We start from the raw sequence: 6,683 nt of genomic DNA, 5'->3' as shown, positions 1-6,683 counted from the left end.
TATACAGTTGTTATGTGAATCTTGACTGCCACTGTGATTGCAACTGCAGCAGCAGAAGTTTTCGATATCCTTGGTTTTTGTTGCTTTGTTGTTTTTTTTTTTTTTTGTTTGTTTGTTTGTTTTTTTTATAACTTTATTCTGGTGGAATGGCTCAAGACTTTGGGAATGATATGCAGTAGTATTTCTGACTTTGCTCATTCCTGGTAATATTGATTTCAGACCTCTAACTCAGTTTTCTGTTAGCATGATGATTTTATTGTCTAATAGTTATTTCTTTGATGAAACAAAAGTGATTTGAAGAACAGAGAAAATAACACACTATTTTGTTACTACTTTGGTCTCCAAGAGGATTAGACAAGAAATGCTGTAATTATACAGAACAAGAGCAGTTTCTGTCCCAAATACATCATAATCTGTGGGAAAGGAAAGGCTCTCAGCCTTTTATTTAGAGATGGGAAACTGAGGTACAAAAAGATATATTTTCCTGTTACGCTACAGCTGTGATTATGGATCTTTTTATTCAAGATGGTTGTTGAGTATTTTCAAGTCTTTCAGATTTGATATTGAGACATGTTGACATGTACATAACAACTTTTAACTACTTGTATCAAAAGCTTTATACCTAGAAATTGTATTCCTTCCTTTGGTGAGACAGAGACAATTGGAACTCAAGCCAACACAATCCAGTTGATACAAAAAACCTTTGGTCGCTGATAAATGGACCAGTAAAAGACCTACTCAGGCACAGCCTTTAAGGCATCAGCCTCAGTTTTGTCACTGATAGAGAGGGAAAACATGATTATTGCAAATGTGTTCAGAATTTGAGGGGGATTTTGGGTCTATGTGAAACTTATTATGAGATTTCAGAAGAGGTTTGTGGGATTATGTAAAATTTATTATGGGAAGTGTATGGGAAGGGAAGGGATCAGGGTAAATGGGTGAGAAGCATGAAGCAATAAGGAGGAGGGATAGAAATGGCTCAATGTACTGAACCCTGTGCCTGCCCAGCATCCCTGTCCTATCTTTGTATTCAATCCTTTCCCCAAACCACTCTTTTGATGCCATGATGATATTTTGCCTTTTATTTTATACCCCTTTTTATGTACCTTTTTATAACTTCTGTATTCTTAGTGTTTTTTAGCCTACATTCTTGGACTTATTTGTCAAGCTAGGAGACTAAACATCTTAGAAGCTGTGTAGTTAGGGATCAGTGTGCTCCAGACAGCAAGGTCCTCTCCAGAACACATTTTGTAAACTAAGAGAGAACCATCCAGGGGAAGATTCCTTGGGGAGGGGGGCTCATTCAAGCCTCCCATTGGGGAATTTTTGATAAATATGCTAATTAGTAAGACCTATAATGATATACCAGATCTTTTGGGGGTGTGCATTGCGGTGTGCATTTCGGTGCATTCCACCTGGACGTGTGCACCTAAGGATCCTTAAAATAAATACAGAGGTAAAATCCCTTTTCCCCTTCTAACCATGTTTGACTCTTGATTTTAAGACCAGGAAAAGGCATCACTTTCTTTGTAATCTTGTTGTGCTCTTTGTGAGAGCTGAGAGGTCCAAGTGACAGCGTCTGGAGAAGGACTGAGGAGGTCTAGTTGTCAGCAACTGTGTATGAGACACCTAAATGCCAGTAACTGGAAAAATCTGTGTCCTGCTTCCTGCAAGTGCTAACAATAAAAGAAAAAAATGTCATGTCAAAGGTCATGTCTTACTTCCATGAGTTACTATAAACATGCTTTCCTAAAACTCCCACAGCACCAAATGTAATGACTCATTGCCTCTGTTAATTCCTTAATTACAAAATTCCTATGTGGGGGTCTCAATTTTACGACAACACATCTCACTGGCATGACTTTCATAATGACTCTGCTCCATGGCATGTTTGAGTGCAAGCATGGAAATAGGCTGAGGGAAAAATGTTTCCAGTGGGGTTTCTAGTGATAGATGCCTCCACCATCCCAGCTCCAGCACCTACTGACTCAGACCTGAAGAGAAAATGACTGGAAAATTCAGGGGAAACTGCTGTACCTGCCAAGAAAGTGAAGAAAGAAAGCTGTAAGAGTTAAGGGAGAAATCAGTGATGTACGTGGTGGTACAGGCAGAGCCACATAAAGAAAATGACCACTTCCAGGTACATATTCCATCATCATGCACTCCCCAGAGTGCTGCTGGACCCAGACGGTTGAAAATTATGCTGTTTTACTCTGTAATTTGGAAGCCAGAAGGAATTGTAGTTATCCACTTGACCAATGTCCAGTTTTGATCTGAAATTTGCTAATAAAATAACCTGACTGCCTCTAGTCTGCTTGTGTCTGCTCCTATCTGTGGCAGAGCCTTGATTAATGGCTCTGGTGGTGATATTGCTTCTGTGATAGGAGGTCCTGCCAACCTGAAGAGAAGCTAATTCCAAAAAAGAGACAAGGCACAAAAGGGGAAGCTGCTCTAGACGTGCTGGGAAAGTTGATCAGAGGGGATGAAGGAGGAACTCTGATGGCCCTGAAAATACGCTGGGTGAGGTTGCTGAGGGTGCTTGGAGAAAGTACAAAAATGGTTTTTGAAAATAACAAGGAAAACAAAACATTGGAAGAGCAATTGAGAGAAGAAACTGAGAGCAAATACTTTCCCTCTTATTTCCACCCCAATCAATATGACGATTAGGAGAGACAAAAGAGTTTTCAAGAGGTCTGAGTCATCTCTTCTAATGTGGGGGAGAAATGTTCTGCAAAGTCCTCTCTCCTTTTCAGGGTGTGCTTCTGTGAATCAGTCTGCCTAACTGAGGTGGCTTTAGGCCTTGCAGAGAAAATTGGAATTGCATTAAGTCTACTTGCTGCCTTAGTACAAGCAGAAGGAAATGTGTTTGGGGTAGTTGCTGAGCTTGCAAGCACCCACTTTTGATTTTGGTTTCAAAGGTGGCATGTATTACCACTGAATAATTAAAGTGTTGTCCTAATTAATCTGGACCTACAGATCATAGTGTCTCTGAAATACATTTTCTCCATTAATTAGGGATTTTAACAGTGTGGTTAGGTACAACAAAGTCTGCCTTTCCCTGGCAGGGGATTTCCTCTAGCTTCTTTTAATATGATTTTCCAGAAGAAACTCAAATCTGATTTTGTTTTAGAAAACCTTCATTTGGCCAACCATTCCTTGTGAAGCTGTACTAAAAGAAGTTTCTTTAGATGCTTGAGTTGAGGATACAGAAAGAAATAACTGACACACATTCAACCCGAGGAGCTGGAGATGACTTTCCCACCAGCCTTTTATCCAAACAGGTGTGGGTTGCCTAACACATGCAGCTCAGCAATAAAGATTTCCTGGCAAGTCCAAGGACAATACTAGCTCTTGACTTGCTTTTTCTGTGCTGTTCAGGACAACATCACCTAACAAGGACTTGTGCTCATCTATTAATTACGTTTTTCTGTTGAGGAACCTCAGCACAATTTGACCCCTAACACAATTTATTCCTCTTGTGCAAAGGAATGACTCAGGTTTTTGTAGCTGTTGTGCCTGACTAAAAGTATATTACTCACTTTGTATGAAAAATAATGCTGGAGACATATGGCTCTGTAATGGCTGCTCTGCAGCCATTTCGTGGTCTTTGTGTCTCTCTACTATTATAAATCTTGTATTTTTTGAGGTATTTCCAACTCACTTACTGAAATTTGCATCAACTTAATGTTCAGCCTTCAAGACGCTGCCTAATTTTCTTAGAAAAATTATCCAGAAGTACAAAAAGATGCAGATTCCTTAGTCAAAGGCAGGTTCTCTCAAGACACAACATTTCTTCCTCTCAGCATTTTCCAAGTTTGCATGAAAAGCCTTGGGGAGGGCAGCAAATCCTTTGTTGCAGGGTCTAGGTGTCCCCTTACAGTAGACACCCTATGTACATAGTAAGATTGTGCTCGGCCCAAACAGCTTAAAATCCAAAGAAAATGAGGCCGAAACTGACGAAATAAGTGGGGGAAAACTGATGTTTATGGATAACAGGACAAATTTTCCCTGCCCAACTATAGATTTTAAGCTGGACAGGGTGCTGGGCCATCTTGTCTACAGCATGGTTTTGCTGAGAAAGGTTGAACCGGGTGATCCTTGAGGTCCCTTTCCAACCTGGTATTCCGTGGTTTTATGACTTTTCAGCCCAACAAAATTACACTAACATTGGAATGGCTTTATGTTCTTTTTCCCTGTTGCAGTTATGGGGACTTGGTATCTGAAACTGCTACAAGGAGCAGAAAGAAAGATCTGTGATAATGGCATCAGTTTAGGTTTAAAACAGGTTCTTTACCGAGGTGGAAGATGCAAGATGACACTGAGTACTTTTTAGGTCTATTACCTTATTACAGATGACTGAGGTGCATTTAGACAAATCTGTACAAGCAGACAAGCAATATTTAGAGAAAAAGGGCAATTGGGTGCTTAGACAGTAGTTGTTTTTTGACAGGCCTTTGTGATGAAATGGCAAAAAATACCTGCATAATGAGACTTTGGTAGATGTAGTACAACTGCAATCAAGACACAGATATTAGCAAGATGATGAAATTATTGCACCGCCTTGGTGTCTTGTTCTTGTAAAACCAGATGTGAGACTTGAAAGCACCATGAGAACAGCAAGTGCTTTCTTCATATAATAATTTTTCTAATTTTTTAAAAATACAGTTGAAAATAATTCCAGAGAGAAGAGGAATGAGAGGTGATGGTTTTTGCTACTATTAAGACGCTCCTCTCAGAGTATCACCATTGCAGGTTGGTACTAGGAAGCTTTCAAAAGATGTCCTTATCTCTTCAAACCGTAGGAAGAAACCTCATCTTCCCTCAGAGAAATCAGCTGCATGGAAAACATAGCTTAGGCAGAAAAACTCTCCCTTCTTGTGCTAAAATGTTCTGGGTAAAGTGAGCTACTGAAATGGTCGTGAAAGGTCCAGGTGGGTGTAAAGGGCAGCAGTGCTGGAGCTGGTCCCTGTGCACAGCAGTGAGGGTACAGCCTCCCTGGACATGTGTACTTTCCTCTTCTTCAGCAAGGCCACCTTCAGCTTCGTGGACATCCAAGGGAACCTCATGTAGGTATTGGTGAACTGGCATGGGCGGTGTGGGGTCCCTCTACACCTCTTTCCTAGGCTCAGCAGCATTTGGAAGCTACACAGTAGACTGGTTATTCCTACATCAGCTGCTGAATCCTGCACAAGGAAGGTGGCTGCTCTCATGGAAATGTCCCTGCAAACACTGGTGAAGCTGAGCAGAAGAAGGAAATCTCCAATACAGCAGTAAGTGTTAGAAAGTGTGTATCTGAAGTCATGGCTGAGGCTGAACACTATTTTTGCTAGATAATCAAAGAGAAGATATAAAATATCAAGGGATAGAAAGGAAAAAAGGGGAAAAATATTCATACCAAAAGAAATAATGGCTGACACTAGTTTGCATCAGTAGAGATGACAGCCCTTCTTTTACTAATGGACTTTCCAGAGGTAAATTTATCTTGAAATGACACTTTCCAAAGAGCAAAGTGTCTATTATAATCTAATTTAATAAACTGTTAGGCCACCTAAATATGCTTTCTATCTGAATTTTCCACTGGAAACATGTGCTTATCAATTCATTAACCTTCCTTCTAATTATGTGGGTACAGGTAGCACTCTGCTATGGCCCTGCAGAACCACAGCACAAGAAATTTTGCTCAAAGTACATGTTCTTTTGCCCAAAGTACATGTTTGCTTCTGAAAAGGGGCACAGAAAGGTCAGAGGGATGTAGTTGTTTGTACCCTCCCTTGGATTTACTGGAATTGTTACTTACTTGTTCAGAATTAGCTATTACCTCAGTACAGATTTTATTACAGGTCAAAGACACACTTGTGGAAGCAAAACCAAATCTCCTACTAAAATGAAAAATAACAGATAAAATCAGATACAGTATTTCTACTTCAAAGAAAATAGAAATACTTCATTAAAGATGTTCTAGAGGAAATAAGCTGGCTTGGAAGAGTTTTGAACTTTGGGGACATTTGCTTAAGGTGGAGCCAAGTTCAAACTTTGCAGTTTTTCTGAAGGGAATGTGGTGGTCTCAGAGGATGAGAATGCTGATAAGCACCAGAGATCTTCTAGGCTGCAACATCTCACAGTGCAGCTTAGAGTGGAGTCCAACCCCTGCTGCTTTTAGGGAGGAAACAAACTTTCCAAGAGACTGTTGGGGCTGACCACCGTTACAGAGGTAGTTTGTTTGAAATGCTCAGTACCTAGAAGTGAGTCTCTGATATCTGCCATGAACATTTTTCAAAGCTTTGAATAGTGCTATTTCCCAGCTTTAGTATTCATTATTTCAGCTGTGTCATGTGACAGCGATGTCCAAAGGCTGCAAATGCACCAGGGGAACCAAACATTTGAATGAGAATGGGGAAGGTAAAAAAGTTCTGTGTCTTCCTTCAGTACTCTTGGGAGAAACACTAAGAAGATTTCCAAGGTGTTTTTCATCCTGCTCTATTTCATATTTATTCTCTCACTCCAGGAAGGGTGTTGCAGGTGTCATGACAGCTGGAGGACAGGACTGTGGCTTCTAAGAAGCGCACTGTCACCTCCCTCAGCACGTGAAGAGGATGCCTGTTAATGTGCGTGCTCAAGTTGCAGCAAAGATTAGAGCATGGACCTTTGTTCTGCTCCCTGTTTGCACAATGTCAAATGACACA

Source organism: Corvus brachyrhynchos, unplaced genomic scaffold (assembly GCF_000691975.1).
Source record: "Corvus brachyrhynchos isolate BGI_N302 unplaced genomic scaffold, ASM69197v1 scaffold253, whole genome shotgun sequence".
Lineage (NCBI taxonomy): Eukaryota > Metazoa > Chordata > Aves > Passeriformes > Corvidae > Corvus > Corvus brachyrhynchos.
This window is presented reverse-complemented; position numbering follows the sequence as displayed.